This window comes from Pelobates fuscus, chromosome 4 (assembly GCF_036172605.1).
Source record: "Pelobates fuscus isolate aPelFus1 chromosome 4, aPelFus1.pri, whole genome shotgun sequence".
In the NCBI taxonomy this organism is placed as follows: Eukaryota; Metazoa; Chordata; class Amphibia; order Anura; family Pelobatidae; genus Pelobates; species Pelobates fuscus.
The window spans coordinates 97,631,291-97,655,830 of NC_086320.1; the positions used below are offsets into that span (position 1 = coordinate 97,631,291).

The 24,540-nt window shown below is 37.5% G+C and overlaps 1 protein-coding gene across 1 annotated transcript in view; it reads right to left on the bottom strand.

Moving 5' to 3' along the window:
- The window catches only part of SNTG1 (syntrophin gamma 1), an 807,514-nt gene that overhangs the window by 511,295 nt on the left and 271,679 nt on the right, over positions 1 to 24,540 (bottom strand). Inside the window, exon 2 of the mRNA XM_063450437.1 lies at positions 7,224 to 7,275. The gene's annotated coding sequence lies outside the window, so the exon portion shown is untranslated. The remainder of the gene's footprint in view (positions 1 to 7,223; positions 7,276 to 24,540) is intronic.

Sequence of the window (24,540 nt, forward strand, 5' to 3'; positions counted from 1 at the left end):
CCCCCCTCCCCCCCGGATACCCCCTCCCCCCCACCCAAGTTTTTTTTTTGTTTTTTTTTTAAGTCAAATGATACCGCAGGGATTTTATTTCTTTCTTTTTTTAATCTTTCAAAATCTAAAGCCATATATTTTGGATTTTCATAAACTACTAATTATTTTTTTTTTTCTAAAGAGGCGAAAATGACTTTTAGTTTCTGAAATGCATTATTGAGAAAATACATTTAAGAAGTATAGAAAAAAAAAGATAAGTTAAAAAAAAGAAAAGAAACAGAAAGGAAAAAAAAGGTGAAATAAAACAGTCTTAGGAAGTATCAGCAGTTTGATGGAGCCTCTTTCTGGTCAGAGAAGAGTCTTCAAACAAAAAGCAACTAATTATGGTCTGGAGTCTGACCTTATTTATTCTAGCCCACAGTTCCATTCATCATATACGATGAGTGGAACTGCTAAATAAACTAATAGCAGCAATACAAAACTCACTATCAATTTATATACCAAGCAAGGATTGTGTGAGCGGCGAGCTACCAGATCCACATGCCTGTTGCCACAAAACAATGCACCTATTGTAAAGATCTTCTTTCTTACAAGAGAACTTAAGTTGCATATAGCACACACAAATTTGATGCAATGGATAGAGCTACAAGTGAAAATAAGTAAATAAATAAATAAAACCTCCACTGCTCTGCCTGAACCAAGGGTACAGTATAATGGCTTCAGTGATCTTTAATTATAAGCTGTACTCAACTGTAAGAGAATTGCAGCCTACTCTATGCAACATATCCTTTGATATCACTCTATATTTTAGAGCGTTGGTATGTATTGCACAATTGTTTTAGTTTAGAATGGTGATCAATAAACTGGGTTGATTCTTCAGATGTCCGAACATATGTAATCCATGAGAACTGGTAAATTGCATAACTATGTTTGGCATTGAGCACACTACAAAAAGGTTTTCTTGGAAAGGAATATAGGAACTTCTAAGCTGTTAAGGTTGTTATTATTAGTAATGTAAATAGCTGTAGTTGAGAGAAGGCATCAGATAAACAGTGAGGGACAGTGAGTGTATTATGCTAAGAAATTAAAAACCAAAGAAGAGACCAAGGGTTGCCATATGACAACAATACATTAAGAAATGAAACTGAATAGGGAGATCATATGGACTTTAAAGCAGAGGGATGAAAGAGAAGGAATGAAAAGATAGATCCAAAGGTTCAGAATGGAAGAGTAAAACCTATGCCACTAGATTAGAAACTATACCACCACCACCACAGGAAAGTGAACCCATCACACCAGTATTAAAAAAAAGAAAGAAAACAGGATGAGAAAAGGAGGAAAGAAAAGAAAAAAAATGCTGGGATGATAGAACAAATGAAAGTTTTAATGTAGGAATAGTGCACAATATATGTGCAAGTACTGGTAACTGTAAGAGGAAATAGATTTTTATGAAAGAAAAACATAAATAGAATGAATAAAAAAATTATGCAAAACACTAGTGGTTAATACAGATGTGCAGGGAGGAAAAAAACATTTTGTTACATTTTGATTTGGTAATTTATGAATTTTGGTTTGTGCGAAATTCAGGAATTATTGATTTGGAACTAAACAAAATTCATTTTGTAAACTTCCAAATTTTGGAACCCCATTATTCTCTTTGAAAATGATATAACAAAAGAGAATAACACATATTAGGTCATGTAAATAATATGATTAATAATGCTGCAATTATTAAATGTTTTAATATTTGCAAATTGAAGAAAAGAGTATATTTACTACAAAATACTCCTTTCTGAAATTATTAAATATTAAAACATATTTAATAATTACATTATTAGTTACTTGACCTATCTACAATTTACCTTTTAATGATCCAGACAGCTGTATCAAAACAAATAGATCTGAAATTAATCAAATCGATGAGTTATGGAGTTATGGATCCATTCATTTTTGTTTTTGGTTTGCACTGATTTGGAATATTGGACACGTCTGAGTTGCCAAATTTTGTTCTGAAATTAATTGCTCATCCCAAAGAGGTTTAAAGATGCAGAGAAAAGCAAGAAGCAAGAGGAGGCTACAACTATAAACAAAACAAGATACATGAAAGTAGGATAATGAGGGTATAGGGATCTTGCAGAGGCTCACTAGTAGTGCGGGATTAAGAATTTCTCAATTCTGCTTTTGCAAAAATACTGACAAACTGAATCACTGGTGTGAACTAAGTACAGGGTCGGGAATCACTAACAGGGATGTTGTTTGCAGGAATCTGGTTATCTCATTCTTTAGTCAACTCCCTGGAAGATTTTTCAAAATTATATTTATTAAAAAGATTAGATTATACATATTAAAAAAAATTGAACGTGCTGTTCTGAAACTGTCTCCAAGTTTAAGAGATGAATAGTTAAATTATATCCTACACTAAATACAAGGAAGGAGAGAAATAATGGATGTATTCAGTCCTTATTCATATGCTAATTGCTCATTCATCTGTTTGTCATAATGTATTTCTGTCTGTAAATATATTAGCAAGAAGAACCTATAGTACAGGCTAGAGGTATCCCGAGGTTTAAAAGATGTGCTGGGGGCATGATCTGACATTAAACCAGTAGGAAATCCAGGGCACCTAAAATAAAATTAACCCAAGGCACCTCTTAAAAAGGGCATGCCAAACTATCTCCTTACACAAAATGGACACAGAATTTCCACAATACCATAAGGATGCTAAATTCCCCTTTGAGGAAGGATGACCTTAAAGATGCTATAATTGACAACACTGCGTACATAAAGACTTAGATTAGAATGATTAGCTGCATGCAGAATGATTTTCCAATCTCACAGTGCACATACACTATGCATATAATATTTTCACTTTGCTTATCGCATTATAATAAAAATGGACTTAGAATACTAATTGAACAATGCAGAATACCTGGATTTATTAAAGGTGCATTAATCCCACTGGGCAATGAGGATTACTTGTAACTTTCCTTTTACGAATATTTTCTTTTTAAATGTGTTTTAGTATGATTATTTATAAGATAATCAAGGTGAATACAAAATTGCTTTTTCTCTGATGTCATCCTGGTATGAACTATGCTGACACCATTTTCTGTGCTTGTAGTAATTTAATATCTATATTTAAACTGTCCTCAATAATTACTTCTGGATTCCTGACAGATTTCAATAAGATATGGTGAAGGGTGATGGAGGGAGGTCATTAAAAGGACACTATAGGTAACAAAACAATGTTAGCTTAATGAAGCAGTTTGAGTGTATAGAATAGATCCTATATGAATTCTCGCTTTTTTCTGCTTTTAACCTTTTCTTACTAAGAATAGATATTGTTAAATAAAAACTTCCAAATATTAACTATATAATATAATTAATGTGGAAAAGATCCATACCCCTTGTATACTGCCATTACTATAAATTCTATGTATCACTGTGCATCAGTAGAATTCCTTTGCAAATCTCCAATATCATTAATATAGCCGTATGTACCAAAAATCTACCTACTCATAAAAATAACTCAGTCATGCCCAGGCTTGACGACATCAACATTGTTGCATGATTTGCTTTACAAATGATAATAAAACTATAGTGTGAGCGCACCTAAAAAAAGGAGATGTCTATCAAGTAATAAATTTAATAATACAATACAAGTGATGACTAATTAATTGATAAAATCCATAAGGTGACAAAAGATAATAATAAACTGATAAGTGATCAGCAATCTCCTAACAACGCAGTTCCAGGTAAATAACAATGTATATATAGAAATGTTACAAGTAGCAGTGTTCAGGATACTGCTGCCATAGAAGCAGCAGGACTCTGAACGCAACAAACTAACTTTACAAATGAAGCAATTCTATGCGGTGGATGTAGCAATTCAATGAGCTGACATGTACTAAGAAGAGAGAATTTTTCTCTGGAGAGTTTTCAATCCATTAAACATTACTTAAGCTAGCCTTTTCTGCCGCAAGCTCTCAGAATCCAAGATTTAATACTCTCGTGTAGCGATTTCCTTGTGGAAACTAATAATGAGAAGAACATCTTAAAATATATAGTACTGATTTTTCCGTTGGTATTAAAGAGTGAAAACGGACAATGCACTAGTAAAGCTTCAAAGAAGGTTATATTTGGTGCCCAGAAAAAATCATGATTTAAATAACAAATGCTCAAATCAAATGGAGAGGGATCTTAATGTCAGTAATGCAGAGTTTTTTATTATATAGTTTTGAGAAGAAGAAAAAAAAATCTAATTTTACTGTGCGATTATTTATATATTTCAAAAATATTGCTTTACACTTGGTGACTTGATATCACGTGTAGTATAATCTTTTGATTTTTATACAAGCAAATTTTACAAATTGAGTAAAGATTGTTTAGTGAAATATAATGTACTTTCTGAAATACATTTTATTATACATCCTCTTTACTTTGAAATGTGCAGACACAATGGCACAATGTGCCAATGCTGACAGTCATTCATTTTTTTTTTTTTACAGTAAGATGTTCTTTGCTAATTGGAACACCAATAGAGCTCAATGTAGAAATAAAGGCATATTCAAACAATGGCAGTCAGAGACTCTAATCTACTTACAGTAGCCTTACCAAATGATTGGCTGATTTGCTAGAATGCATAGTAATGTTATCAATACATGCATAAAGCCTGATCACAAGTGACTAAGAGGTCATTGTAAATTAAATGTATCTGTTTAGAAACAGCCTTGCTTTACACCACTCTAGTATCTAGATTTTTCCTAAGTGCACCATGGAAGAAGCACATTTAAAATCAAAGGTCACCTGTATCTCATCCTCTGGCACTAGAGATCACCATAGCAATTATTCTGGGTATGGATTTGCCCCCTGTCCAATGGACTGGCAAGAATTTACCCCTTTACCCAATCATTCTTACATGCAGATATTGTCTCATCCTGTCTTTTAAAGACATTTTAGACTTCTTTCACAGACTATGTAGCTTACATCTTCTCAAACCCTTTGCATTTTCCTCCTACTCTTGGCTCCTAGTCATTCCTGTATCTGCCAATGGGTTCCTTATTGTCTCAGTTTGCTACTGTGATTAAGCATTACCAATTATATATTTACACATGTCCCATTACTACTACATGACTACTGGAGCAATCTAGAATCATCATCTGAACATGTCCTGTGGTTTCTGGCACAAAGACATTGCAGCAGATCTTTTAAGTCCTGCAAATTGTGAGATGGGGCCTCCATGGATCAGATTTTTGTTCCAACACATCCCATAGATGCTCAATCAGATTTAAATCTGGGAAATTTGGAGGCCAAGGAAATACCTTGAATTTTTTAAACTCACCTCAAAACATTCCTGAAGATTGTTTGCAGTGTGACTGGTTGTATTATCCTCCTGAAATAGGACACTCTTTGCCATTTCCACTTATAGGTGTATGTGGTCTGCAATAAACTGTAGGAAGATGGTACATCTCAAAGTAACATCCACACGGAGGCCAGGACCCAAGGTTTCCTAGCAGAACATTTCCCAAAGAATAACCTGCATTATTCCCATAGTGCATTCTGCTGCAATCTCTTCTTCAGACAAGGCCACCTTTTTCATTGCTCAATGGTCCAGTTCTGACTCTCACATCCAAATTGAAGGCACTTGCAGCGGCTACATAGCCCTATATGCAGCAAACTGCAATGCACTGTGTGTTCTGACACCTATTATTGCCATCATTAAGTATTTTGGGCAATTTGAGCTACAGTACCTCTTCTGTGTGATCAGACCAGATGGACTAGCCTTCGTTTCCGAAGTGCATCGATGAGCCTTGGACACCCATATGCCTGTTCACCAGTTGTCCTTCCCTGCACCACATTTGGTAAGTACCTAACTACTTCATACCAGGAAAACCCCACAAGATTAGTTGCCTAGCCATCACTATTTGGCCCTTCCAACACATGAAATTCAAGAAATTACTATTCACTTCACCTGTCAGTAGCTTTAATGTTGTGGCTGATCAGTGTATATGATCACAACCTAGCAAAAATAAATTAAAAATATAGATTTCTCATTAATGTTGTTGTCCTTTATGACATCATTAAACATACACCAAAATCCCTGATGTTTTGTCAGCATTATGGCTGTAAAAGCATTATGGGAGATGTAGTCCACAACATCTGGAGTGCCAAAGGTTGCCTGCTCCTGTACAATCACTTGCATAAAGCATATAATCATTTCTGTATCAACCAAATGTGTGAATTGATGTTTTGAGAGTTCTGCATTAAACTGTCCTGTAACTTCTCATTCTTTGGACTGGGGATAAAGCTATAATCTTTCCAAATAAACAATATTCTTATTTTTACCAAAATTATTATTATGTGCAGTTTTATAATGTCCCTGTATACAAATCAAAGCATAATTTTAAAGGACACATTCGAAACATCTAATAGCAATAGTATGTCAACATGCTCAAGGCAAAATACAAATAACAATATAAAAAAAAAAAAAAAAGAAAGAAATCAACAACTCAACTATCCTCACTGAAATTATCAAAACAGCAGTATTTAATATGGACTACATACATAATGAAAGATATGTTTTAGTTTTCATGGTAAAATAAAATAATTTAAAGAAAAAAATAATCAAAATAGATTAAGGCCAGATCAATGTTGTTGTTGTAAAATGTCATACTGTTTCATATAGAAGTGTGTTAATATAGAGACGCAGGTAACTTTGTGAAAAATAAAATATTGAGTTAAACGAGGCACAAATACCATGGAAACATAACAGACCCTATTAGAACTGGTAACCACGACAAATTAATGTATAGCTAATTTATAGCTTACAAATATATTTAAAAACATGATGACTGCATTCCATACAAATCTCATTTTAGTATTTTGCATAAATTGAAATATTATGAAACCATCCTCCTAAATTATCTGAATTTAAAGAGAATGTGCAAATGTTTTGATTTTTTTTTACTTCTTTTATGCTTTCTTGTGTTCTTGTGTATGTTTTAATGTCTGCTTTTTTGCAAACCTGACGTTCCCTATTAAAAAAAAGTCCATCCAAATGAGAAATTGTGACAAAAAATACTTAAGTTTATATATATATATATATATATATATATATATATATGTGATCAAACTGGTATAGTGCTGTTTATAATCTCAAATAGTTATAAAAATATCAAACACTTAGTATGAAATGAATTAGATACAAGGTAAAAAGGAAAAATAAATCATACCTTATGTTGTGTGAAGTTTTATTCTTAATCCATATGTCACCACATATGTCACCTGCAAGACAAAGACAATATAATTTATAAGATATCACCCAAGAGATAAATGAATAACTCAATATTACTTAAAAAACTCAATATAAAGTTTTCACTATACAAAAAGAAATTACTTGTATGTAAATCATATCACATGGAGGAATATAATACTAACATTTAGCTAAATAACTACATGTTAAGCCTTGTGCAGTAAGACTACACAAGAGAGTATCACCTATCTAGAATGGGACAATATTACTAGAGGACACTAAAGTTATTTTGAAAATAACCAGAATAACATAATATGATATAAGAAAAAGGTCATAGGAAATGCACCATGTTATATAAATACATAACATAAATTTAAAAATAAAATAAAATAAAAAATCTAGAGGTATGAAACATAATCACTCCAGATAATATTGTATGCAAAAATCTTGATATCAGACTTCCAAGCTGTTCTCTTTAGTGGATGAGTAAAACAATGAAGAGCTCTGACATGAGAAAAAGACCCTGTGTTTGTTCTGCACAGCGCAAGCAAATTCAATAACATGCTTGCACTGTGTTTGCTTGAAATTTGTCTCTGGTGTCTCCATAGTTGGGATACCAGGAGACAAAAATGCTAGGAAAGCATATTGTGCAGTGTGTGTGAGGGTGCTGTGTGTGTGTGTGTGTGTGTGTGTGTAAGGGGTGTAGTGTGTGTGCGAGAGGGGTGCAGTGTGTGTGTGTGAGGGGTGTAGTGTGTTTGTGTGCAAGTGATGGGTGCTGTGTTTGCGTGATGGCAGTGGTGTATCCTGGTTTTGTGCTGCCCTAGGCAGAGTGAGGCTGGGAGGTGGAGCCGGAATATGACATCATATTCCAGCTCCCAGCCTCACTCTGCGGCGCGCGAGGGAGCTGAGCAGACAGCGCAGAGGAAGTGCTCCCTCGCCAGCCGCCCGCCAGCGCCTCTCGACCGCCCGGCCGCCCAGCAGTCCAGCAGCCCGCCGGCATGTCAGTTAGCCACAAGGCTGACAAGACATTTGCCTTGGGCATTTGGGGGCGGCTTTTTTTGCCGCCCCCTAGAAAATGCCGCCCAAGGCAAATGCCTTGTTTGCCTCGCTGCTAAAACGTCCCTGCGTGAGGGTGCTATATGGGTAAGGGTGCTGTGTGTGTGTGGGTGCTGTGTTTGCGTGATGGTGCTATGTACGTGTGAGGAAGCTGTGTGTGTGAGGGTGCTGTGAGTGTCGGGGTGCAGTGTGTGAGTGAGGGTGCTGTGTCAGGGGTGCAGTGTGTGTGTATGTGTGTGCTAGTGAGGGTGTTGTGAGTGCCAGGGGTGCAGTGTGTGTGTGCTGTGAGTGTCAGGGGTGCAGTGTGTGTGTTTGTGTGAATGAGGGTGCTGTGAGTGTCAGGGGTGCAGTGTGTGTGTTTGTGTGAGTGAGGGTGCTGTGAGAGTCAGGGGTGCAGTGTGTGTGTTTGTGTGAGTGAGGGTGCTGTGAGTGTCAGGGGTGCAGTGTGTGTGTGTGCTGTGAGTGTAAGGGGTGCAGTGTGTGTGTGTGTGCTGTGAGTGTCAGGGGTGCAGTGTGTGTGAGTGTGTGAGTGAGGGTGCTGTGAGTTTTAGGGGTGTCTGTGAGGCTGATGTGATGTGGGCGATTATTCCCCCCCTCCCTGCTTACCTTATGCCTGGGAGGGGGGATTAGCTGCTCCTGCCGCCATCCATCCCTGGTGGTCTTAGTGGCCATGGCAACGCTCTGAATCTCGCGAGAGGAACCCAGCCGAGCTGCAAGTTAGAGCTCCGCCGGGTTCCTTTTCTGGCAGGCTGGCTCCCTCCCTCTCTCCCCGCCGGCGGCCGGAATATACTGTATGTGGGCCGGTGAGGGAGATCTCTGATCTCCCCACCGGCCCGCCATGGACTACTGCAGAGCCGGAGCTCGGATAGTGCCTGCCCTGCAAAGACCGGCAGGGGAGATCCTGGGACTTTCTCTGCCGGCCTTGGCCCATGGCCACCATGGCCCACCGGGCATTTGCCCGGTGTGCCCGATGGCCAGTCCAGGCCTGAGGCATAGTAATATCAGCTGGGTATTCACGTTCACAGATGGAAGACAGTACTTTAATTTAGGGCATTTGCTCAGGGATGTCTGCTTTCGAAATGGTTTGCCTCTATGAAATAATTTGGGTATGTGAACTACTAAGATGTCCTGACATGTAACCCAAGTGTCTAATATTCAAATTTAAAAAAACAAAACAAAAAATGGCAACTTCCTTAAAGGAACAGTCTATACACATAATACACTTCAGCTTGGGACAGTCTGCTAGAGAGTACTTGTATGTTTAACCCAAATCACAGTGACCATGTGAGCACTTGCAAAGGGCTCAATTTACCTCTGCTGCTGGGGCTGCCTAGTTCCAAGCACTGAAAATCAGAGGCTTTTCAATGAGAAGAGACTGATTGGCTATGCCAAAAATGGGAGGACTTGCAATGGCTGCATACAAGAGATCTGTAGCTTTTTTTTAAAGCATAATGAAAAATTGCATAATTAAATGCAAGCAAGCTTTATATCTACTAAATAGTGATTTATTTTTTTATTGGGGCAGTGGATTGTTCCTTTTAAAAGTTGCATTTGTTTTAAAAATACTTAGGGATTAAGGAAAGAGCGCAGGTAACTTGGTTTTCTTTGGTTTTTACTATATATGTGTACTGTAGTCTTTGCTGACGCCCAGTAGTGGTGGGAGTGAGCGCAGGACCTATCTTTCTGCATTCGTTCCTTTTAAAAGCCAACACAGGTATACATGGTCGGTAATATTCGAGTCAAGAGAAGTAGCTTGCCACAATCCAGGATTTTAAATAGAGAAGCACACATCAGACTTACAAAATACAGAGCAAAAATCTAATGAACAGAATGTGAAATTACAGAATCAATATCAAAGCATTTTGAAAGAGTGTTCAAAACACACTGCGTGAGATACCTCGGATTGATTATTTCTGATAATGATTTGGCAACATGTGGCAAGTCATCCAACAACAAAACAGCATTATCTCGTATAAAAAAACCTGAAATGAGTAAGATTCTAATTTGACTGTGTAACTTGACAAGTTTGCAAAGGTATAGACAAGAGGATTATCAATGTATGCACAATTTAGGATTGTCCTTATTACTAAATCACACATCATAGGTTGTAAACGACATACTAAAAAATACATGCATGTGAATAAATGAACAATGCAAAAATATCCCATGTGAGGTAAGGATATTTACTTCATACATGCATATACATAGACATGCAATCAGATATTATGCAGACACATATACTTCTCATGCACATACACATACATTGTCTGGAAATCTATTCATAAACAGGACTATACATAGGACACAAGTTCACCCATTTAGACTAAAACAAAGGAGATTTCGTCTAAGGCAAAGAAAATGGTTCTTTACAGTAAGAACAATAAGGACGTGGAGAGATAGGTTTAAGATGTTTTTTTCCCTAATTTGTTGCACAACAGAGAGAGAGAGAGCCCTCTCAGACTTAAAGTTAAATTGTAGTCATTTTTAAAACTGGCTTAAAAAAAAAAAAAAAAAAAAAATTACTTGAATACTTACACAAAATTTTATTTTCCCCATCTGTTGTAATAGAGCTTCTTCCACCATTATACAAGGATACTCACCTTCTCTGTCACTGTTCCAGCACTGCCATTACCCCATCATTGTGTGCATGAAGATTCCTCTCTGCCCTGCCTGTCATTGCCAGTTCTTCAATCAGGATACTGGTGGCGATATGAATGGAACACATGCATGTCCCCAATACTGAAGCTGGGTTGTCAGCATATGGGTAGGTGGGCTAAAATGCAGATAAGCATTAGCAATGACTAAATGCTTATAGTCTTTCTACCAGGGAGGCAATCCAATACTTAAAATATTGGAAAACCTATACATTTGTTAGCAATACGCTAGCACGATGTATAGATGAAATTGCCTGGATAACCACGTTTTTAAAAAGCTTTGAAACGGTGTAGTGGTCCAAAGAACAATGATTTAATTGAGCTGCTTTTCTTTAGCTGCTTTGATTAAGGTAAAAATGTAGAAATAATGTCTCATTTTGTTCTCTGATTCTACTATTGCTGGTGGGTTGTCCTTACGCTATTTCATTGATCCAAAAATATATTTCTGGATGATGCGTTTTCCAAGTAGCTTCTTCAATGACCAGGGATACCACCATTTACATTACAAAAACCTATATATGCCAATAATAAATACAACTCTTCTAAATCTTTCCAAGTCTTTAATCTTATGTTAAGCTCTCTGAAATTTCTAGCTTGGCACCATGGCAATAGTTAAAATAGAATGTTTTCAAGCTGCCTCATAATCTCCTTTTTCCCAATTTTATGCGCTTGGTCATTAACTTCACATTTTGAACTGGTACCTGAGCCTGCTGCATTGTAGTCACCTTTGATTCAAAAAAGACCCACAAAGCATTACTACAATACATTTTCCTATAGCTGAAGTTCATGTCTGATTTCTTTTGCAGGGTTTATGAATGTTTAAAAGGGATACTAATTGTAGCATTGTATTTTAGTTACATCCATAGTTAACCATAAAACAAGGAAGCCAAGCATATCAACATAATAATAGTAATAATAATAATCATTACATTGACTGTAAATTCCTGTCCTAATGTGTTTTACACCCCACCTCCTATAGAATGTAAGTTCTTTTGAGCAGGGTCCTCTTCAACCTATTGTTCCCGTAAGTTTATTTGTAATTGTCCTATTTATAGTTAAATCCCCTCTCATAATATTGTAAAGCGCTACGGAATCTGTTGGCGCTATATAAATGGCAATAATAATAATAATAAATAATAATTACATAAATCCTAATATAAAATGTCACTAACGAAAATGTTACTTTAAATTCTCTTGGTAACATTTTGTATGCCGTTCCCTCTGTTACTCTTTATGGATTTCTGCTATGTAGGAGTAAATGTACAGTCCAAATGGGTGTCATCCGTGTGTGATTAGATTACATGTTATTTCCTAAGCTCCCCTTCAGGCTCATTACAGCTCTGTCGCTTATTTTTAACAGCTATCTGCTACTCTCTAAAATGTGTGCGGCTACAGTTACCATATAGCAACTGGTTATCGACTGCAAAATGTAATAGCAGTGACGGGAAGTTACTGGTAGCTATGCCTGGTGTAAAGAGGTTAACCGACCGCGTATTCCTGGCACTGTAGCTCCCTCTAGCTCCCCGCTTCCTCGCATCCTCCCCCCCCCCCCACCTGGGTGAATAAAGGATTAAAACCCCCTTCATTTACTCACTTTTTCCCAGTGCCATTGTCCCTCGGCACTGGAACCTGGCCCCACCCCCCTCTGACGGCCTGCGACGAGCGGGCGCTTATGCGCATGCACAGCAAATGCTGCATGCACATTAGACCTCCTCATAGGAAAGCACTGAATCAATGCTTTCCTATGGGGAAGAATCAGACGCTGGAGGTCCTCATGCAGAGCGTGAGGACACCTAATGTCAGATACCAGATCAAAGGTCTGTTTAAATACAGGAAGCCACTGAGGGCAGACTTGGTGTTGCAATGTAAACATTACAGTTCTCTGGACTAGAGACTCAGCACTAAGTACAATAGGGACACTGAACCTGGACCAATTCAATAAGCTTCAGTGGTCTGGGTGCCTATAGTGTCCCTTTAATCCCTATATATATAATATTGAAACAAAAGCCTTGATCCAGCCCTTTTACCAAGGTTAACGGCCAGCTATTACATGGTTGTCGCTGCTAGCCACACAGGAAGGAGTGCGCATGTTCAGCGCATGTGTGTGTTTTATCAGAAAGTGATTGGTATCTGAAGCAGCAGTTATTGTCATCGGCAAATCTAGCAACACGCTTGCAAGCTTGGTGCTATTTGGTAACCACTTCAAGATACCAGATGTTGTTTACTAACAAGGTTGTGAACAAGCCCAATGTCTGTTGTATTTTCTCTTTTAATGTAACTTAGGCTGGCTTCTGATTAGATCTGCCCTTCACTGTCATTGCCTATTGAACCCTTCCTCCTACATGCTGTCTGATGGTCACATCCCCACTGTCCCACTTTAGTTTGAGCTATATTGGTTGCTGCTACCACAGCACAGACATACAGCACAGCTGAAGAAGAAGTATGCAATCATGTTGAAGGGATAACAAAATACTGAAACAGTGAGAAAATGGGTATATATATATATATATATATATATATATATATATATATATAAACAGAATATATAAACAGAATATTTGAAAAAGTAAATCAAAACAGCTAAAACATTTTAACTTATACTAAAAAAATAAAAGAAATATATTTTTTTGTGTAATTTTCCATTATGATAAATAGTCATAGATCATTCTATTTAATGTACATCTATATCTCTTATTCTTATTAATTTAATGAGTGGGAGCTTGTGTTAGAATTTAGTTTCCTTGTTCTCACCTAAAAATATTGCATATTGAGGAGGAAACTTGAATGTATTTGCAGTGTTCATATATTTCTTTATTCACACCTTCCTCTTCAGGTTTTGACATACTGAGCCGAATATTTGGTATTTACAACCATTCTTCATATAACTCATTATCTGTAGTGATACTGAATACATTACTGAATTAAAATAAAACTTAAGTCAAAACACATAGTCTATCAATAGACTGTATTGATTAGTGGACTCCATGTTTCATAGGCAATTTAAGGACTCCTGTTTCTACCTAGCTGGTCAGGCTAGAAGAATATTAATTTTAAATGTTATGTTTCTATCAGTCTCCTCTGTCCAACCTGCAAAAAACGGCAAACAATTTACCTTTCGACGGCATATACCGAATAGCCAAATCCTCACAGGCGCCGAACAAGATTCCCCACAACAGTATCCTGTGTTGCCAGACCCTTGCCGATAAGCAGTGCCATGAATTGCAAACCCTTATGTTCTTTCAGGACTTAATCAGAGCCACTTTACTGTGGCGAAAATCAATGCAGCCAATCACAAATATCCTACAAGATGCTGGTCTCCCTTACAGGTAGTCCTTCCACAGAGCTCTCACAGTCAACGAAAATGGAAAGACTTTCAAAGCCCTGGGACCTAAAAGTTTCAATAGTCTCTCAATCCTAATATATATTTGCTAAAACCCAGATGTATAAAAATATAAAAGGGTCACCTCTCAATTAGATGCTACCATTATTGTATAATTGCATTGTTCATCACGTCTTTTGCTTTGCTCGAATGTATTGAACCAGCCGTATAAAATAAAGAATTGAAAAAAAAAAATACAGGGAGGAGGTGACCGCATTTGTAGTGGAGGTGAGACTGCTACCCCTCTCTACGTACAGCAGCTGTTGACTACCTTTTACATGAGGATTTTTAGCAGAAATTACTCCTACCTGCTCAGTACATGTTATGCTAATCTGTGCCACTTCCAGGTGGCCAACTAGAGATCTAAGGCATCTGGGTGACTGTCACTCGTGTATTCACTTTAGCATGTTTCTGTTTAGGCCAAAGTGACTAGAACTTCAGATATCCACGTCACCTTTTGGCTACAAAAAATAAATTACATCCATACTCTTAATGGCACGGATTACTTCAATAAACCAAAAAATGGGTTCCTACAGATGGGATCCTGTAGATCAGCATTCTTATTTCACATGTGCATTTTTCTTAAATTTTTAAGATAATGGTAAGTGACAACAATTATGGTAATTTGCCTTCAAAAACAGTTATTTGTTTTATAGATCTATGAATTACAACAGGGAAAGGTTTAATAGATGATAGGCATCTTAAGTAAATTCCTTTTGAGCAATATTAAATTATTGTTTTCACCTACGGGAAAGTAAATCTGCAAATAACATTTCAAAGACACTAAATGAAAAGGGAAGAATGTCAAGGACAGTGGAGACTAAATGTAAATACAATTTAATAAAACAAAATTGGTGAGTGTGCAACCCTTCATCCTGTAGTTGACAGATAATTCAACATAATGGATAATTTAAAGTTCACAACTAAATAGCATCTGCCTGCTCATCTTTGGACTAATAACTGAAAAAACTAACAGGGCCTGTAACCGTTGTGTTGATTGAATTAAACAGTTGACAAGAATTATGCTTAAATGTATGTGGTCCATAATAGCTATAAATGAGTTATAGCCATTATGGACCACAACTGATAATCATGTATTATCCAAATAACATATGTTACTGAGAAAGTTTCAAAGGCAGGAAATATATATATATATATATATATATATATATATATATATATATATATGTTGTGTTTAATAGAAAAGCAGGAATTATTTTATAGCATGAACTTTTAAAATCTAAAAACACAGTCTTTCACTTGCAGGGTTATTTACTAAAGTAAGAATTCAAAGTAAATAAAAAATTTAAAGTCAAGATAGCAGAAAAGTCAGCTATGCTTTTAGTTTGGCTACTCTTGCCTTAAATTATAAATTCACTTTGAACTCTCACTTTAGAGAATAATCCTGTTGGTACAGTGGCGTACATACCGGGGTCGCAGGGGTCGCGGCTCCGACCGGGCGCGGCCCACCAGGGGGCCCGGCCGCCCTGCGACCCAGGTATGTACCCACTGGGCCAGCCTCTTCTCCTGGGGGACCCAGGAGCTGGCCCTGGCCCTGGTGGCACCCGGCTGGCGGGTGCGCGAGGGAGCACTCTCCCCTGAGTGCTTCCTCTTCAGCTCCCTCGGCGCACCGCACTGATACGAGGGAGCTGAAGAGGAAGCACTCAGGGGAGAGTGCTCCCTCGTGCACCCGCCAGCCTGCCCGCCCGGTGATACTACTGGACCCCAGGGAATCCCCTCAGCTCTCCAAAAGGAGGCTGGGGGGATTTTTTTTTTTATACGTGTGTGTGTGTGAGTGTGTGTGTGAGTGTATGTGTGTTAGAGTGTGTGAGTGTGTGTTAGTGTGTGTGTTAGGATGTGTTAGTGTGTGTGTGTGTTAGTGTTAGAGTGTGTTAGTGTTAGTGTTAGTGTGTGTGTGTGTGTGTGTGTGTGTGTGTTAGTGTTAGAATGTGTGTTAGTGTGTGTGTGTGTGTTAGGGTTATAGTGTGTGTTAGTGTTAGAGTGTATGTGTGTGTGTTAGTGTTAGTGTGTGCGTGTTAGTGTTAGAGTGTGTGTTAGTGTGTGTGTGTGTTAGTGTTAGTGTTAGAGTGTGTGTGTTAGAGTGTGTGTGTTAGTGTGTGTGTGTTAGTGTTAGTGTGTGTGTGTTAGTGTTAGAGTGTGTCAGTGAGTGTGTTACTGTGTGTGTCTGTTACTGTGTGTGTTTGTGTGCGTCTGTTAGTGAGTGTGTGTTTTGTAAGTGAGTGAGTGTGTGTCTGTCTGTCAGTGAGTGTGTATGTATGTCTGTCACTGAGTGTGTCTCTGTCAGTAAATGTGTGTGTCTGTTAGCTAGTGTGTATGCGTCTGTTCATGAGAGTGTGTGTGTGTGTGTGTCTTAAGCACTTACCTTTCTCCAGCGCAGGACTCCCTTGGCGCTGGGGATCTCTCCACTCGGATCTGCCTCTCAGCTCCTATGGACGTTCAGTGTCTTCTCACTGATATTCACAGTGAGAATCGCAGAAGCTCCTCTTGCAGCTGTCAATGAGACAGCCACTAGAGGCTGGATTAACCTTCACTGAAACATAGCAGTTTCTCTGAAACTGCTATGTTTTTAGCTGCAGGGTTAAAACTAGAGAGACCTGGCACCCAGACCACTTCATTGAGCTGATGTGATCTGGGTATATGTAGTGGTCCTTTAAGTGTATGTGTTTATGCATGCACTGGCCTACATACCGCGGTCTCAGGGGTCGCAGCCCTGCGACCAGGTGTCCCGCCGCCATGTGTTGCGGCCCCAGCCTGTGCAGAGTAAGCGTGCGCGGTGGGGACACAGATAAGTTTTCGCACCGGGGCCCCATGGGTTGTGTGTACGCCACTGTGTTGGTAGATTTATGGAGCTACAATAATCACAACAGTTCAGCTCACAATGGGGCCTTTATCAAGTAATGACAGGTTTCCATAAAAACATTTTTTGTCTATGTATAATAGATGGAAGCAATAACAGAACTACACTTAGCCCCTTCACTACCGTACACACTTGAATTTAAAAAAAAATAGCATAACAATTATTTGAAGTAAGGGATGCATAGCTACCAAATAAACATAAAACACAGCAATTTAGTGCATAGATTATTTTGCATAAACACAATAAAGCAAAAAGTAGTTCCAGTTCTTTCTCAATGCATCTTGTCCTTCAGCAGGACTTAAAGGGACACTATAGTCACCTGAACAACTTCAGCTTAATGAGGTTGTTCAGGTGAGAACTATAGCCTTTCTCATGTAAACACTGTATTGTCTGAGAAAATACAGTGTTTACATTGTGTTGTGGATAGAATATTAGCTAAAGTAAAATGCCTATTTACTCCATTTAGTTATAATCAGTATTATTCAATAAATTGCTAAAATGAACATTAGATGTCACTCAGGAGTACCCCACCTATCTACTAAACCGGGGGAGAACTTCATGACGACAGTAAAGACATAAGATGGCACACCCAGTAGGACGTGCTTTGAATAAAACACTTAACGCTTAACCAATTATTAATGTATTATTTCATGTTATCTCTGACAATGCTTATGATGTAATTGTGCTTTATAAGGGACATGTCATCCCTCCTGAATAAACATTCCAGAGTATTTCATCAACCGGGAAACATGTGTCTGGTGTGATTTACTTTGGAAAGCATGCATGCACCATAACCAATTTGGGAAGGGGCAGATACACAAAAATAATCAATTGATTGAATTGATTTCCACTTTACATTGAAAGCTAGGAACATCTCCAGTTGCAGTTACTCAGAGTGAACCAGAGGGACTTCAGAGTTGATGGAGGCATAATATGCCTCCATCCACTCAGATCTGCTGTCAGCAGAGCACAGGGCAGCACTGTGCACAGCATCATGTGATTCAGTATCTCCTCCCTCTGCATGCAGACACTGAACTTTCCTCATAGAGATTCATTGATTCAATTCATCTCTGTGAGGAGATGCTGATTGGCCAGGGCTGTGTTTGAATCATGCTGGCTCTGCCCCTGATTTTTGTCAGTCTTAGCCAATCCTTTGGGGAAGCACTGTGGATCAGGCTACCACATGTCAGCAGACTGCTTGTTTTTCTGAGTCTAACCGCATGCAGATTTACAGCTTCAGGCTTGAATACAGTACGTTTTTTCCAAATTTTCAGGGAGGCATGAGGGGCCAAGGGGGGAAAGATATTGGTGTTAACACTATAGGGTCAGGAATACATGTTTGTGTTCCTGACCCTATAGTGATCCTTTAATGCAGGAGCCACAATGCGGGGGGATTGTAGCACCTCTGAGACTTTTTAAAATTTTGCATTGTTTAACATTGCTTGTGGGCACCTGGGTATCCTTAGCCTCTGCTTAGTATGTGTGATAGATCGTTTTGCAGATCAACTTAAAAAGTAAAATTATGTAAATTTAATGTAAGTGACAAAATAGCTAAACAAAAATTGGTCATAAGTTTATAAGTATTTACAAAGACCCTGAATGATGTAAGAAGAATGTAAAAGGCATGTCTGCAATTATGCATAATGCCCACACAAAGTAAATGTAGTGAAATCATATATTTCCAAAATAAAAGGTACTTTAAACTGTTATAGCAATCTATATCAATCTCTGGAATACTAATGAAATGCTCACTGTTCCCCCCTCTCTGAATGTAGGAATGATAAGACCAGTTGAAACGTCCTGTTTGGGAGCAGAGGGTGTGCTTACACATTCAGCAAGCTTACAGGCATTATATCAGTAACAACTAACGTGAATAGAGTATAAATTGTAATACTACTGCAACATAGCCTCTATTTAGGGCTTGACATTTATTGTATTTTTGTGTTGTCATATGATTGCGGCGCTAAACCTTCGTTCAAAGACAAATTGCAACATCAGTTATTACCGATAGTCTCTATTTAGAGCTGACAAGTTGCAACAAAGTATCTTTTTACCACCGATAGTCTCTTTTTAGAGCTGGACAGTTAGGTCCATTGAGATATTACAAACAGCATCTCTATATTTTTTAGACGCTGTTTGTTCCTTTTTAAATCTTACATTTCTGCATATTATTTCTCCATGTCTTGTTATATTTATATCTAGACGTATGAAGAGTAATTGCATCTAATGATCACCTTGTATCTCGTTCACCATTAAAAGTTATATTTTATTGTATATATCTTAGGCAGTGTTCTTTCTCTTTTTGCTTTCAACTATATCAATAACAAGTAGCTTCTGGCAGAAAAACATGTCCCTATACCGACTTGTAATTATTTCCAGTATAAATTAGGGTAAGTGAGGCTTAATGGACTAAATTACATACTGCAAAATACATAAAAAAAATAAAAAAAAATAAAAATAAAAATATATATATATATATACACACAATGACTGCCCTCTAGCATGTAAGCTCATTGAGCAGGGCCCTCAACCCCCTCTGTTCCTGTGTGTCCAACTTGCCTGGTTACAACTACATGTTTGTTCGTCCACCCACTGTAAAGCGCTGCGGAATTTGTTGGCGCTATGTAAATATAAATATTAATAATAATACAAAAAAATAATACATTAAAAAATAATACAATAAAAAATGGTGTATTTACTTCATTCAACTTCAAGACTGACAAAGAAGATCAAAACAATCTTAAAGTTTCTAGTAGTATGCACAAAGCTCTTCATTCTATTCAATATAATGGAAAATGAAATAAAAAGGTGGTTGAATGCACATATGTACTATTGACTGTTTCCAAGGGGATTAAGTACAACAGAGACATGATAAAACAGAACCTTAAAATGGAGATCTGGGAATTAAAGTTACAGGTAGAAAGCTGTCCAAGCAATAATGTGAGGGTTAAAGGAAGGTTTGTCTTCAGAATGTATCACATTTTGTTGAGAAGAAATACAATTACCAAGGGAAACATTTATGAAAAAGGGAAACAGTACAAGAACCAGATAGATAGATAGATAGACAGATAGATAGATAGATAGATAGATAGACAGACAATCAAACAATCAGGATTGAGTGTACAATCATAAACAGAGAGACAATCCAGGATATAAAAAGGTGATCTGCACAGCAATACTGGTCAGATAACAATAGCATATTGTATTTTAGGTGTTGACATTTTAGCTAAGTTATTTAGAGCTGAAGAGATCACTCCTTGAAAAGGATGTGTGACCCTCAACTTGAGCTTCCAAGTACAGGAAGTGAATTGAACTTATGAAAAATATTATGGGTAACCTGAAGGTGATGGCATATTAGAGGATACAATTTGTTGAAAGCTGCCAAATTTATATTTATATTTTTACTGGCTTGCCTCCATTTATATTTTTACTGGCTTGCCTCCATCCAACCATCCAAAAATTTATATTTATATTTTTACTGGCTTGCCTCCATCCAACCATTAGGGAAACCAGACATTAAATGAGAGTATAGATGCGGCAGTATTTGATTGCTGATAGATTATCTAGCATGAATTAGTAAATACTTTCCAGAGTTTTAGGAACATAGGTGTGTACACATACAATCCATCTATTAGTGGGTTAATCCAGTATCCAAGCCGAGGGTCAAATCTTGAAGTCAGTCCTTTAGAGTATAGAAAGGTAGGTAACAAATCATAAAGCATGCCAAATTATTACCAAGATATCTGACTTTTGAAAAAGGGAGTACACATGTGCATTTGTATTCTTAAGAATGACAAAATGACTGAAAATGTAGATTTTTGGTCATTTAGCCAGAAGAATAATAAAAAGCCACCATTGACAGAAGGATCAAATTACATTAACAATTCAGTCATATAGTTATTCGAATAAGCACCTCCTGGTTGCTTGGTGTTTAACAGATATACCCACACTCATGGTATGATGAATGAGGGCATGGCTGAGGCCATACTGTAAGCTCACACAAGTGCACAAAGGCTGGTAGCTGTACTAAAAATCCTAGCGATTGGGCAGCTATTGCTGTCCAGTTGATAAAGCTACACCTACCAACCCGTGCCACCAGTTTACACAACCATGGTCTACCTAATATGTTAAAAAAACAACAGATATATAAAATAAAGTGTGGGGGGCCATAGTGGCATGTGGCTATTGGGTGGAGGACTTTTCAATAATGGAATGATGAGAGTGGACAGATAACTATCCACACCCCTGCCTCCACCCACGGCCAGAAGATACAGGAATAAACAGGAGGGGCATTCTAATGGGTGGGGCTATTTATTATAAAATTTATTAGTGCACATGGGCAGTGGGTGGGGGCTCTAATCAAAATACTGTGGGGAGCCTCCATGGGTAGAGGCTTGAGGATCTAAATAAATATAGTTAACCGGAAAAAAAAATCTTAAATGTATCTGCACCCCCTCAGATTAACTAGTCATAGTGAAGGGGAGAAAATAAAACTAATATCTAGCATGGGAAAAAAAATCATACAAAGTTATATATTGTTTCTTCTAAATCTTCTTTTCTTCATCCTGACAAAAGGCCAAATAAAAATCCATGCTGCTGCTGTTAAAATAAAAATAGAAAACTGGATCGCAAAAATACAATGATAAAAATAGTCAACTTGAGTTGTTTGTCTCCACATTCACTCAGTTAGATTAGTCATTTAAATACCATCTTGTTTCCAATTTGTGAAATTTACTTATAATTAGGTTGAGATTACTCTCTGTTCAACTGTATTCCAATTACGTTCCTATGGGTTATTTCTTTCTCCTTACACATTTATATCCATCTATTTAGAAGCAGCTGTATATTTAGGAGTTCAAATAAAGCCCTCAGAAGACACTGGCTACATTGGTTTTATTTCTAATAAGCTGCTGCTAAGTTGTATCCAAAATCCTCAGTTCTCTAAATTGTACTCAATAAATCTCAGCCATTTATGTGTCTATGATCATTACCAGCGTACTTTCCTAATGTGGGATCTCCAATTTATTACACTGAGAGGCAGACTGAGTTTCCAGGCCTTCAAAAAACACTTACAAGGTCTTTGCATAGCATGGGAAAAGTTCTCATGCTATGCAATAGAGCCCTAAATAGTTTAAGGGTTTTTTTTGCAGGCAGGGGGGGGGGGGGGGGAGGGGGGGAGGGGAATGGACAGTGGCAGTGTCCATGCCATGTCACTCTCAATATTTACTCAGATTCTTCACATGAAGGCCATGGGGTCTGGTGGACACACACTAGATTCCCCTGGTATTATAATTAAAGCCCCATCCGTGGCACATGAGGGTTGGAGTGAAAACTAGTTCCCCCAGTACTATAATTAGAGCCCCAATTTACCGCCCATGGGTGGAGGCTGTGGGGGACACTAGGTCCCTTCCGTTCCATTATAAGTAGACTCACCTGTTAACCTTGGTTGGGGGCAGGGGGAACATCTTTTTATATCCCTCATTTGTTGGGAACTTATGGGGGCAGGGTTGTGGACAGTGATCAGTCTACCCACCATTATTTAATTATTTTGATGTGCCCAGCAATGCCAACAGGTAGGGGCACTGAGCATTATGCCCTCTAGACTGTTTTATTCTTCAGTTAATTTTAAAAATTTTTTTTACAAATATTAGCCTCACCTTGAAGGCAGAAGGGGTAAGGGCATGGGGGGCAGTGATATGTAAATTGGGACAAAGATGGATGCTCGTGTGCACGTGCATACGTTTGTTATTAGGTCTGAAGCTTATAAGTTGAGTCCTCTACTCTAAGTACTACTCAAAACCCATTGACACTAGATGAAAGGTGTTTTCACTTAGAGCCCAGGACAGAGTTATTTACAATCACAACAATAAAGATGTGGAATTCTCTACCTAAATATCTTGTCTTACCAGATTCAGTAGATTTTTTTTGGATTTTTTTTAAAGGCATTGATGCTTTTTTTGTTGTTGCAAAAAAACAGAATATTTGAGGATAGAATTATCATGCATGTGAACAGGTTGTTGACTCGGAGAAATTGCAATGGAGTCAAGAAGGAATTTGGTTCACTTTTTGTAGCATCATTGGAAATGGCTCCAACTGGAGTTTTTTTGCCATCTTTTGAAATCAACAGCAAAAACGTTGTACTTAATGGACTTTAATCTATTTTTAAGAAAATTTTATTTCTTAATTTAAAACATAAATACAATTAATTAGTAGTTAATTAGCACAGTAGATTTCCCTATTAGAAAAAGTAGAATCAATTTATTTTCTATTCCCTGTAGCTGTGAAGTCTTTATACAAAGCCATGCTATTTCAATATATATCTAAACTGTGGCATCATCAATTTGTGTACATTCTATTTTATTTTAACCAAACAACATGCTTTTTTTTAACTTATTTGTTTTGCACAGGTGCAGATTCTATTTGTCTTGTTTTCTGTACTGCCATTTAAACTTGAATTGGACTGAATCCGCCTCTTTGCGCTAGTCAAGCACAGCAAATTTTATTTTAGTGAGGTCCTCTGCGCTATTATTTTTCATCAACCCTAAACACAGTTACATCTGATGCCTTTTATATTCATTGACCCGTAAAACCTCAGCCTTTGGCAACAGATGTTATAGTTTATTTAACTCTGGAGGAAATCTACTTACAACACAGACTTAACACATTTCAAATAAAACATTTTCCCTTTATTGATGGTGTATAAGAAATGAATGTCACTATGATTTAAAATGCTAAATATGCTTGATAGTGTAATTATAGTTAAATCTTTTAAATTTTACATCTATCAATTGTATTTCCCTCTATTCATTCCTACAATCCAGATTTCCATTAGTTCATATAAATAAAATTTCAAGAAGATCAATAATTCATGAAAAGCCACTGGTTTCATATCAGCCACTACATTTGTTCTTCAAGTTAATCCACACTTGACACATACTATATAATAACATAGCCGTCTTTTTTTCTGTTGACACTATATAGAATATTCTGCAGTTGGGTTATCTGCCTCAAATGGTAATGTTGTGGTTTTACTTTGATTTATTACAGCAACAGCACGCAAGCCAGATTTCACATTGAGAGTCTATTCTATTGCCATCTTTTCAAGGGAAGGTCAAAATATAAATAGAGAAGTTCAAAACTGTATACTGGGGAAACTTTCATTTGGAAGAAGCAAAGTTTAGAAACGATTAAAGCAAAGAATCATTGAGAAATAATAAAGCAGACCAAGGAGAAGAGTTATGGCATGTCACGAGGTAGATACTATGCCACCACATAAATTGAAAAATCCCAGCCAAGACTCTGGGTTTAACTTAATGTTATATAAAGAAAA